Below are 13,403 nucleotides of genomic sequence, written 5' to 3' on the forward strand. Positions count from 1 at the left end.
TCCTAAAAGGTCCATCAGATCCAAATTCACCCCGAATGTTAACGCCTGAAGCAAGAAAGGCATTAAAAATCATTGAAACATATATGGAAAATATGCATTTGGATAGAATTGATATAAGTTTGCCTTTATTATTTATTGTACTACCAACAAAAAATATTCCTACAGGAGTATTTTGGCAAGAAGGTCCATTATTATGGATACATTTATCTTATTCTCCTAACACTATTCTTACTAGGTATCCTGAGGCTGTAGGACAATTAATACTCAAAGGAATAAAAGCAGCAAAGGGAGTGTTTGGAATTTCTCCCAATAAAATTATTACTCCATATACTATGAATCAAATTGATGAGTTAGCTAATGAGTTAAATACTTGGGCAATAATCATGTGCAAATCTAATGTTTCATTTGATAACCACTTACCATCTAATCCTTTATTGTCTTTTTGGTCATTGCATCCTGTAATTTTTCCAAAAATGACAAGAAAAACACCTATCATGAATGCTCCAAATATATTCACTGATGGGTCAAATAATGGTACAGCAGCAGTAGTTACCCCTGATCAAACTTTTACATTTTTAGTACCCAAACAATCAGCTCAAAAGGTAGAGCTTAATGCAGTTTTACAAGCTTTTGTGATGTTTAAAGATTCTGTATTTAATTTATTTTCTGATAGTCAGTATGTAGTTAATGCTATAGTATCTCTTGAAGATGCTGGTAGGATTTCCCCTTCTTCTACTGTTTTCTCTTTGCTTTCCACTATACAAAGTCTAATCTGGGACAGAAAAGATCCATTCTTTATAGGACATATCAGGGCACATACAGGATTGCCTGGAGCCCTTAGTTTGGGCAATGATTTAGCAGATAAAACTACACATGACATACATATTTTCTCTACACTAGAAGAAGCCATAAATTTTCATAAAAAGTTCCATGTCAATGCTAATACTTTACAAAAGCGTTTTAAAATAACTAAGGAACAAGCTAGACAAATAATAAAACAATGTCAAAATTGTGTGACCTTTTTACCACAAGTTAATCTTGGAGTCAATCCTAGAGGATTGATACCTAACCATATTTGGCAGATGGACGTCACACACTTGCCAGAATTTGGAAAATTAAAATATTTGCATGTTACAGTTGATACTTCTTCTGGATTTTTGATGGGCTCCCTTCATGCCGGAGAAAAAACTAAAGATGTTATAGCTCATTGCTTACAAAATTTTGCCACTGTGGGTGTTCCAAAACAGTTAAAAACAGATAATGCCCCTGGTTATACTTCTACCTCTTTTAAACAATTTTGCTCAACATTTGGCATTACTCATATAACAGGAATCCCATACAATCCACAGGGACAAGGCATAGTTGAAAGAGCTCATCAAACTATTAAAATGTACTTATTAAAGCAAAAAGAAGGAATTGGGAAGGGGTATATATTCCCCAAAGATAAACTTAAAATAACCCTTTTTACTCTAAACTTTTTAAATTTGGATTCATCAGGACTTAGTGCTGCGGAAAGGCATATGTGTCCAAAAAATGTACATAAGCCCAAGGTACTTTGGAAGGATATTCTAACAGGACAATGGAAAGGTCCTGACCCAGTAATTGTCTGGAGTCGGGGGTCTGTTTGTGTGTTTCCACAGGGAGAACAGCAGCCGATTTGGATTCCAGAGAGATTAACCAAGGTCCTGACCCAGTGATTGTCTGGAGTCGGGGGTCTGTTTATGTGTTTCCACAGGGAGAACAGCAGCCGATTTGGATTCCAGAAAGATTAACTAAAGCGATTTCTACAGACCAAAAAGAAGATGATTTGGCTCAAATCCATAACAACTGATATCCAAAACTCCAGTTTGGCTATTCTTACATCTGCAACAGAACCAGGATGCTTTTTTCAATATCTATTTTATTATTGCCCTTTGCCATATCATGAAGTTCTATTTTGTTTTTTGAGCTCATAGAGACCTAGGTTAATGTTTTGCTGATCAGTTCTATTTTTTGACTATAGAGTTTTTAAACATTGCAATGGAGATTTCACCTGTAAAAAGTTATAAGGCCTTTACTATATTGTTATGTGTTGTATGTATTATATTATGTGTGCACACTTGTGTTTTGTGTTATATGTTTGAATGTACGTATGTCCATATATCATATATGATGAGCGCTCATGATAAAATGGATCCAAATATTTTTTTTTCACGTGATTTATATGGTTTAATTTAAATTGGGTAAACAACTGTTGAGGATTGTTTTAATATGTAAACAAAAAAGAAGGTTAACAGATCTGTTTGTTTACTTTTACCTTTCCTTTTCATTATATTTAATAATTCTCTTAAAGATAATGTAAATTGTTAAGAAAATTGTTTTCTTTTAGTGCCTTCTGTAGTGTTACATAATTTTTTCTTTAGCCATTATTGCCAGAATTCCTATCTTCATCCCAGTGACGGTGAAGACAATGTAAATTGTTAAGAAAATTGTTTTCTTTTAGTGCCTTCTGGAATGTTACATAATTTTTTCTTTAGCCATTATTGCCAGAATTCCTATTTTCATCCCAGTGCTGGTGAAGTCAAAGATAAAACCAATCTACAGCTTCTACAATAGCCATCACTGAACTGCTTGCAGAACTTGCCTGGACACATTGTGAGCTCACCTGTATGCATTGTGAACTATCTGTTGGTGCAGCGACTTATGGTAGTGTTGGGGTATTTTTGCTGATGATGTCACTGGTGGTACAATTTTTCAAAGGAGCCCTCAATTGGCTTAATGTCATGGCATTTTGCATCCTCCTCTACTAGTGATGGTCTAAAATTTGGGGGCCAACAGAGGTGAGGCAAAGAACCTCACCCCCCCACAGGTGCAAAGGCCTATCCACAGGTATGGCTGTATGCTGGACCGGTAGTCAGTGACGGGTATGATCCAATTGCAGTGGTACCAACCTAAGACAGGAGGCTGACGCCTAGAGGTCAGTTCATCCGATGACGGGTAAGGACCATATGTTGAATTGGACTGCCTAACAGGCACGGTCCCTAAGCCACATGCTTGTTGTTTAAACAGAGAGGGGGAGATGTTGAGAGCCACAGCCAAAGGGGCCCCAGCAAACTTCCAGCTGCCAGCAAACTTCCAGCTGCTGGCTGATGATTGGCTCACAGCGGCCCCAGCAACATCTAGCTGATTGGCTCCTCGGCCCCAGCAACATCTAGCTGATTGGCTCCTCTGCGGTGATGCTCATTGGACTGTTTCCCTGCCCTTTCAGACCTCGGAGCTGCTCATTGGGGGACTTTTTTGGCTCCGCCCACGTGACCCAGCCAATCGGCCTCAAGAGCAGGAGGATTGTGGGAGGTGGAGAGAAGCTTGTGGGGGAGAGAGAGGCTTGTGGAAAGCCGGTGGTGGCAGTTGAGGCTCTGAGGGTTTTTCCTGAGAGACTATTTTGTTTGTTGTGTGTGGTTCTAAAAATAAAGTTAGTTTCTTTTGACAAGTGGCTCCTGATTGTGCCCAGCCAGACTGCGGCAGGCAGTCTCGCTAAATACCTAGGGCTTCACTAATTTGCTGAGACAGGTCTCGAATTTACAATCCTCCTGCCTCAGCCTCCTGAGCCACTGGGATTATAGGCATGTGTCACCATACCTGGCTCTCCTATCATCTTCCATCTCTACCATCATCTTCTAGACAACAACATGTCCATAAGTTTGGCCTGAAAACACTCAGATTCTACCAGTTTTTGAGGCATTCCATATTTAATTAGTGTAGGCACTGCAGGTACTTTCAATTGTTTTCTGAAATCATCATTTGGATCTCTCCAGTAAGATTTTTCTTTTGGCAGTGGGTGAAAATACATCCTTCATTAATATGCTTCAGCCCCTCTTGAACAACTGGTTCAGCCTGCACACAGTAGGGATACTAGCTTTTCCCTTCAGGGTCCTTAGTACTGGTAAAGTAGAAGAAAATGGTCTTGTCTGTTGTGCTGCTTCACAGCCTGATTGAATTCCTCAAAACGCAACATGCTCACTTCCTTGTAGGTAGACATGAGTACTGTGCTTTGCATGGTGCTGGAAGAGCCTTCTCTCAAAGCATAATTTTAAAATACTTTGATATTCAGTCCAGTTACTCAGGAGGCTGAGGCAGAAAGTTCACAAGTTTGAGGTCAGCCTGGGCAGTTTAGCAAGACTTGGTCCCACTTCAGAGACACAAATTCATTCCTTCCCCAAACGCTGCTCCGCAATTCAGGGAAGGAGGGAGGAGGGTCAGCATATGGGTGGGAGAAGCTTCCAAGGTATTCCTGGCTCCTTCTCGGGCAGAACCTGGCCATGGATGTGAGCTTCTGCAGAAAGTTCTGGGAGTGGCTGCCTCAGGGTTCATCTGGAGCCCTGTGAACTGGGAAGGTTGTTGGGAATTGCTAACCCAATTCATTTCAGGTGGGAAATTCTCGGCTAGACATGTGACCCAGGCGGCCATTTTCTCACACCCTGCCGGTCGCCATCTTCCAGGAAGACAAAGACAACCCCCTCCCCTGCCTACATCCGAGGCAGGCTGAGTTATTTCCTGACCACTAAGATTTGGGAACATGCTGATTTAATCCTAGAGAGAGTCCGGTATACAAGATTCTGTCTTACAAGTAGGTTACATGACCTTAGGAGGAAATCCGATGATTCCCTTCACCATTTCCCCGCCTCCCTCCCCACCCCCGCTATTTCTTCCTGTCTGATGACTTTTAAAATGTCTTATTTTGAAATAAATTTAAACTTAGAGAAGAATTATAAAGATTTCCCTTATGCCCTTGGCCCAGTTACCCCAATTGTCCTAGTTATATACTTTATAGCAAAGAATCCAATCTAAGACTACACAATTCACTTAGTTTTATGTCTGTTCAGTTTCCTTTAAATCTCCAACAGTTCTTCAGATCTTCCTTGATATTATCATTTTTAAGATTATAAGCCTGTGGTTTTGCAGAATGTTTTTCTTTGAGTTTATATATTTCTTCATTATTAGATTAAAATTCTAAAACTATTATATTGTAACCTCAGGAACATATTAAGCACAAAATATCAGAGTTTAGCCCACATTGATGCTTCTTGATTTAATTATTACCATAATGGTTGCTGTAATTTTAAATTCTATCATTCCTTCTACATATTAGTATTCAACTACAAGAAAGAATCTTCTGTATTTTTATATTAGTGAGAACTAATGGATTCCTGTTTTATTGAAACTGACATAATCCATTAACATATGATGTATTTTAATCCTCAAATCGATCCATATTTGGCCAGTGAGGGCCCTTAAAACTGTTTTATAGCCTTTTAACATGTCCCCATCATTCTCCGAGTATTGTCTAGTACATGATACAAGATATTCCAAGGGTTTTTTTGTTTTTGGTTTTTGATGTTGTTGTTGTTTTGTTATCAAGAATTGAAACCAGGGGGGTTAACCACTGAGTAAAATCTCTATTCCTTTTTATGTTTTATTTAGAGACACAGTTTGACTGAGTTGCTTAGGGCCTCACTAAGTTGCTGATGCTGACCTCAAACTCATGATCCTCTTGCCTCAGCCTCCTGAGCTGCAGGGATAATAGATGTGCATGTTGCAAGACATCCCAAGTTTATACTGTCCCTGTCCCAACTCTGAAATGAATCCCTTCTCCATGGAGTCCTCCATTTTTCTAGAAAATGGAACTGAGAAAGCAAGATCTAAACCTGTAGAGTGTTTTTTACTACTAAAATCTCTCAGGTTCTCTCAAAGACAGAGCAGCAAAATACATGCATTATATACCTAAATATACATATTTGTACATTTATATCTTTATCTAACCAGAAGTTCACACCCAAACTAGCAATTCTAACCCAACACCATATATACATTTGGACTTCTTCCTTTTCATATTACTAACTCTCATCTCTAAAAGTGAGAAAATTAATTCCCATTATCCTAAATCCATTTATTTATGTACTCAATTATCCTTTGTGTAACCAATGTCTTGACCCTGTTGGACCTTTATACAGTTTAGCTGCTTAACTGATCTTTACAAACTCATATTTAATTAGACTTAATCTGTGAGAGTCCTGAAGGCCTACTGAGAGTTTTCTTTCCCATAAAGAGGATTTGTATTTCCTCCCAAGAGTCTAGGGAACCACCAGTATGAGACCATGTTAGTTTTCCTACAGAGGATCCTAGTTAATCCTGGATTCTTAGGTTAGGAATCTTGTGTTTAAGCAAGCCACAATCTAGATCTCCTGAGCTCATTATTTACTGCTGACCTTTACAATCAGTACTCTGGGGTTAGGGGAAGAGTTTTTTAAGGATGGGTGTTATTTGTTTTTTATTCGTTCACTTTTGTGTGTTATGGTGTTGTTTCGTTATTTCTTTGTTTTTGCCCTTAACAACTTCCGTTGACTTCCTGCAGTCCCAGGAATGCTTTGAAAGCTATTCTTATCATTCAGCAAGATTTAGTTTGTATTTTAATGTGCCTATTTTATCTTTCCCTGTGTTGCCAAACTATTAATGCCCTTGAAACATTACAAGAATCTCTGCTGTAAGTTGGTTACTGTTTCAAGGCAGGAAAATAAAGTGACACTATTGAAAGTATTGGTAACAAATCTAATTTTGTTCTTATGAGGAAGTAGGGGTTATTTAAAGCAGAGTTGGGGTAAGAATAAATCTTTTGTTAGTCTCAAAAATGAAGGAGAATATTAACATTCCTTTGAAACAGTCCCATAATTTGATATATTGGGGGGGACCCAAACAGCCAAGAAGTATCTCTACCAAAGTAAATGGCATCTTGGTGGGCTTACTTACATTTATTTAGAATTGAGGTCTCTATCCCTAATTTATTTCTGTTCAATATTCTTTACCTAATCAAACTCAGTGATTTGTTTTCCATAAGAATACTTTAATATGATTTTCACTTATTAAAATAACACATGATCATTTTTGAAAAAAAAATAAATGTACAAAAATTATTTAAAATAAACATTATTTATACTTCTACTACCTAGAAATAACTATGGTTAACATTTTGGTGTTTATAATGCTTACATCCTTTATTTTCATAGCTGAGATCATACCATGTAGTCTTATATCTTTTTCTTTTCACATAATATATCATTAATATTTCTTCACATCATTAAAAGCTCTTCATAAGCATTATTTTGGATGGTACACAATATTTAATCATATGGATTTACTTAAATACAGTGAACTATTCACCTTCTTTAAATGGATTGTGACTTTTTCCCTATTACATGTAATGTTCCAAAGAATATTTTTGTTTATCAATGTTATCCCAGAGTGATGATTATTTCCTTAGGACAGATTCCTAGAGGTAGTTTTGCTAGTCAAAGGATGTGAACATGATTACAATTCCTGATACATATTGCCAAACTGCTTCCCAGACAAATAGTATCAATTTATGCTACCTCCAGTTGGGTTTAAGTGAGTTGATCTATTCACATCTTTACCATGGTTCTTTCACATGGTTTAATCATTCTTATGGTTTAACCATGCACCTCATAAAAATGTTCTGATCAATGACAGACCACATATCTGACGATGGTCCCATAAAATTGTATTTATTAGTGACCACCATCTTTCTTTGTATAATTACACTCTGTGATGTTCACAAAACAATAAAATAGACAGGCACATTTTGCAGAAGATATCCGAATGATTAAGCAGTGTGTGACTGAATTCCTCTTCATTATTTTTCTAAAGTTGCAAGTTAGTGGGCTGTTGAAATATGGCATCAGGGCAAGGGGCATTCTGAGTAGTCTCCAAGTAAATGGGCCTGTAGAAGGAAGACCATAGAAGCACCAGAAAAACTCTGCCTATGCAGAATTGTCCTTCTTCCTTTCCCTGTGGCAACATGGCCTGCAGAATAGCTCAGTTTATGTAGTTACACTTACCTGTCTCATTCCCACCACCTATTACTTTGTAATCCTATGTAAGAAAGGTAAGCCTTGTTGAGACTTATCTTCCTTTTCTGTAAAATGGAATATTGATTCCTAACCTTGTAGTAAAGATTAAATGTAAAAGTGCCTGATACTTCCTTATACCCTAATTAATCCTTCATATAAAGCTTGAATCTCTACCCTTAGACTACTTCAAGTAAATAGTAAAATTAAGAATCAATATATGGGAATAGCATCATATGTAAAAACCTTCTTCGCAGCAAAGGAAACAATCAAGGGTATGAAGAGAGAGCCTGCAGCATGGGAGGAAATCTTTGCCACTTGTACCTCAGATAGGAAATTAATTTCTAGGATATATAGAGAACACAAAAAAATTTTTAAAAACCCAATCAATATGGACAAAGAAACTAAACAGACACTTCTCAAAAGGAAAAATACAGTCAAGAAATATATGAAAAAATGTTCAACATCTCTTGCAATTAGAGAAATACAAATTAAAGCTACATTGAGAATTCATCTTACTTTAGTCAGAATGGCAACAATCAAGAATACAAGTAACAATAAATGTTGGCCAGGATATGGGGAAAAGGGTACACTCATACATTGTCAATGGAGCTGAAAATTGGTGTAATCATTCTGGAAAGCAGTATGGAGATTTCTCAAAAACACTAGGAATGGAACCACCATTTGACCCAGTTATCCAACTCCTCAGCATATCCAAAGGAGTTAAAATCAGCATACTACAGTAACACAGCCACATCAATATTTATAGCAGCATACTTCCACAATAGCTAAGCTATGGAGCCAACCTAAGTGGCCTTCAACAGATGAATATATAAAGAAATTGTGGTATATATACACAGTGGAGTATTACTCAGCCATAAAGAAGAATGACTTTATGACATTTGCCTGTAAATGGATGGAACTGGAGACTATCATGCTAAGTGAAATAGTCAATCCCCAAAACCTAAAGGTTGAATGTTTTCTCTGATATGTGGAAGCTAACCCACAATAAGGGTGGAGTGTAGGGGGGCAGGGAGGAATAGAAGTTCAGTGGATAAAACAAAGGGGAATGAAGGAAAGGGAGAGGCAATAGGAAAAAAAGAAAGACAGTGGAATGAATCTGACATACCTTTCCAGTGTACATATGTGAAGACATCACAGTGAATCTTACCATTGTGTACATCCACAACATTGGGGTCCTAATTAGAATAAGATACATTGAATGCTTATATAATTATATCAAAATGGACTCTTCTGTCATGTATAATTAAAATGAACAATAAAAAGTGCCCCCCAAAAGAGCAAGATAAAATAGGGTAGGCTTCTTCAATAGGTCACAGCATATACATTCTCCTACCATTCACCGGATTACTGAGTTGATATTTTAGATGCTTTCATGTGTGTAATCTGGCAGCATGAAAATGCAGGGCTAATCTGGGCTAGAAGGAATAAAGGATATAGAAGCCAAAATAGGAAGGTTTCAGAAGAAACATTTCATTATAATTTGCTTGCTCACAACCCTTATGGGTGAGGGAAAGGGTTCCAGTCAGAGGGATGGGCTGGCTGCAAATAAAAGCTATGAAAATAGTACCAATAAACATGAGAGATCAGAAATATAGTTGAAAGAGCTGGGGCAGTGACATGTTAAACTGATCAGAGGGGTACAGAGTCTAACAAAGATGGAGACTGCCCTTGCTTTAATAGATACAGATCAAAGGGGGTTGGTAGGTATAATGTTTCAGCATGGGAGAAATCCCAAGCTTGTGTCTTTAGGAAAAACAGAATATAGCTGGGAGGTAGGTAGGCTGGGAGGTAGGTAGTGGGTCACGCCCATCTCCAGTGCTGTGCTGGAGCTTGAGATGGCGCTAGGCAGGATGCCAGATGAACCAGATATTCTCAAACCAGCAGGGTAGCTGCTGGGAGTTCTTGATACCAGGCTTTTCTGCCCAATGGCTTCAATATTGCTTTTAGTTCATGCACAGTTTAGGGATGGCTCCTGCACAGTTCAACTGATTAGACGAGACCACTCTATCTAGGAACACAATGGTGCCTGTCAAGGAGTTAACTGTTCACTACAAAGGATCTCACATGTGATTGTACATTATATATATATATATATATATATATATATATATATATATAGAGAGAGAGAGAGAGAGAGAGAGTATATAAAATATATATGCTTTTTTAATATTTTTATTTTTTAGTTATAGGTGGACACTATATCTTATTTTATTTTTATGTGGTGCTGAGGATCAAACCTAGTGCCTCACGCATGCTAGGTGAGCGCTCTACCTCTTGGGCCACAACCCCAGCCCTGTACATCTAGTTTTAAAAAGTTTTTTAAACCTCCACCCAGACCTACTGAATTGGAATCTCTGTGGGATGGGGCCCAAGTACCTGGATTTTTTAAAAGCTCCCTAGCTGATTCTGATTCACTGCCAAAATGTTGAGGTTTAGTGGATAATTTGGTTCATAGATTCTGGAATGTAACAATTGGAATTGGTCATTTAAACCTTTAATTAAACAACCTTGCTTTATAGATTTGCAACTAAGGCTTCAAGAAGTTCAATTACTTGCTAAATATCACATAGTTCAGTAATAAGAGGATGAAAACCTAGAATTGTAGCACATTGCCAGAATGTCTTCCAGAAGCTTAATGGAGAGGAGACAAATGTCTCATAGAAACAAAAAGTATTTTTTCAAAAGCAATTACTGCCATTTGGCAAAGAATCTTTACTGCTTTCTTTTGTAAATGATCAAATTTCATATTGTATGTAAATGCTGAAGAAATTAGATGGATGAAAGGCCAAAACATGCTTGCTTTACTACTTACTATTCCCCAGGAAGTAAGGGACTGCTATTTGTTCTCCTCCATTACATTAAGTCCTCTTAGCTGTTCTGTTTTTCAAAATTGCTTGAATGTGCAAGACCAAGAGGTAAATGATATTTTAAAAGTTCCACGTGGGTGGCTACCCCTAAAACTCTTTCCAATTTCTTAAGGGTAATTATTATTGCTATAAATTTTGTGAAGATTTCCCACGTTAATATCTCTCTTTTTAAATACTGGGGGTGAGGGATGGTGAATGTTGAAGATTTCTTAGGTATATAATAATGGAGGTATGATGATGTACAAGTCTTTGAATGGGAAAATGACTTAACCATTCTTTTACCATTTAATTTTTTTAATGGACAGCTTGTAAATGAACCTTTAATCATGTCATTTATGAAATCTTAAGTATGACACTGATTTAACTTTAAAAGTTTCCAGAAAAAAATACCTAACCATAGAAAAAATGCCTACCTGATTTTTGTTCATTTGGAGCCACAGTAGGAATCACTTGGTACTAAAATATTGTTTAAAGGCAATGGCTTCACAGTTGAAATGTTCTGACCATTTATAGTGATTCTGACCTTGGTATCTAGCGCTTCAGTTTCTTCTCTCAGTATTTTTCTTGGATTGGATTTATGGCCAAGTGTTTGTAATTGACCCTCTATTGGGACAAGTTAGGATATGAGCATATGACTTTCTCTAAAAAGAGAGAGAGAGAGAGAGAGAGAGAGAGCGAGAGAGAGACACCAAGAAAAAAAAATCACCATTGATGTTTATCTTAAACCTCCTTCATTTCCAGCTTCTCTGGCAGCAAGTCAAGTTGCTGTCACAAAGTAGAGGGTTTTTAGAGAAAGGATGTTATGCTCAAAGCAGAACTTCATGAGAAAGAGTATAATACAAAAAGACAAGCATGTTTTGTCCTTTAGGGCACACACAACACCTGTCTTGTCACTAGAGTGGAATCTGCCACCTGAGACTCCCAGCTAGAAAGGGAAACTGGCCATAAACTGTCTAAGCATAAATGGGGACAGTGTATGTGAAAACATTTATCAACAATTCACACAAAAGTCAAGCTTTGTCAAGTTACACAAACCTTTCTAGCCTCCCACCTCCTGCCACAGGGCTGCTCCCAATCTCTCTCCATGGAGTTACTCTGTGGCTCTTCCAAATATTCCTTGATTAAGCTTCTTCCCTAAATAATTAATAGCTAATTAAGGTTTTACACACTGAATCAAAGTCTAAAATTCTTTAGTTTAACATACGATGGTTTGAAGAGATACAAAAATATTCTGTATGTGGAAATGAAATGCTTATAAATTACTCCCAAAAGAAACATTCACTACTATGGCTACTATACAAACTACAAATTTTTTATCTAATTTTGAGAATCTAAAATTGGGTACGCCCTGAGATCTTTAATTTTATGGTCAGTAGACTTGGAGTTCTTAGTCCCATGTGCTGGAAAACAAATCAGTACAAATTATTCTATTAAACAGTTTCCCTTCAAAAGGACTCTTGTAAAAAAGTTAAATATGTATGAAGTCTGTTTTATGCTAAAGTCCTAATAATGTAAATAGTCAAATGGAGTATTTTTAGTTATAAGCACTGAAAGAACACCACACACCTGACTACCTGGATATGAGTTGAAGAGTGCTGTTGACCATGGTGGGAGAGTGCCCATCTGTCAGATTGCTGAATAACACGCAAAGGCCAGAAGGACTGTTAATGGAGACTGGCTCATTTTGTTGAGCTCCGTACTGGCTTTACCTTCAGCCAAACTGAAGCATACAAGAAGTTGCCCAGATGCACAGCATTTCAAACTATGGACTTGCTGTTGGTTGAAAAGGGCATTTGGATACATATCTTTGGTAACACTGACTTCAAAAAGCATTTCTTAAGCCCTACACTATTTTGAGAATGATATTTTATAGTGATAACAGGAAGGAAGAATTTTTGAATGTGTAATTGTATTAAGGCCTTGCAAGTATTACTTTATAAATTCCTCACCACAATCTGGCAAGGGAGGTAATATTATTATTCCCATTTTATAGACAAAGAAACTACCTTATTCCAAAGTTCATGCTCTTAACCACTATACAACACAGGGAGTTAGCAGACTCTTCAACACTGCTAACTCCTGAACAGGGCTGTTCACACTGCTTTCCCTGCAAGGTTGATGTAATGAGGCAGAAGGATATCCACCCAGAATAGGCAGAAAGAATTAACTGCTTCTTGGACCTTTTCAATAACATCAGTACCTGTATCTTAAATTGGACCTACATTTATCGTCACAAGTTCCTTCTGAGACTGGGTGACATCAAATATCTAAAGAGGTGGCATAGTAGTTTGGTGTTCTAACAGTGTCTTCTCCATTTCTCATTTAGCAAGCAATATCAAAACAGCATTAGTGAGATTTATTGTCTATATATGTAAGGCCTTGAGGTAGGCACTTTGCAACCTGCTGGGAGCCATGAAATTACATCAGTAATTAGATTATCCCCATGAATTTAACCTGTGGGTGGAGATATATACCCTCCATATGGATAACACCCCTAATGCTGACACATCAGAGGGGTCACACTACAACCTTAACCCCCAGGTGTTAAGAATAGCACTGTTCCTTTGGACACTTATTCTAAGAAAGGAGGCTTTTTACCTCTGGCTCAAGTCCT

General features: G+C 37.5%; 1 protein-coding gene and 1 pseudogene across 5 annotated transcripts in view; both read right to left on the reverse strand.

Annotated features, from left to right (window-relative positions):
* Positions 1–13,403, reverse strand: part of Slc25a21 (solute carrier family 25 member 21) — a 519,050-nt gene that overhangs the window by 319,761 nt on the left and 185,886 nt on the right. The window lies entirely within an intron of this gene.
* On the reverse strand, positions 3,509–4,635 carry LOC131424808 (thioredoxin domain-containing protein 17-like; annotated as a pseudogene).

The sequence above is a fragment of the Marmota monax genome, unplaced genomic scaffold, assembly GCF_021218885.2.
Source record: "Marmota monax isolate L192 unplaced genomic scaffold, Marmota_monax_Labrador192_F-V1.1 WCK01_AAM20220418_F8-fsc00001, whole genome shotgun sequence".
Lineage (NCBI taxonomy): Eukaryota > Metazoa > Chordata > Mammalia > Rodentia > Sciuridae > Marmota > Marmota monax.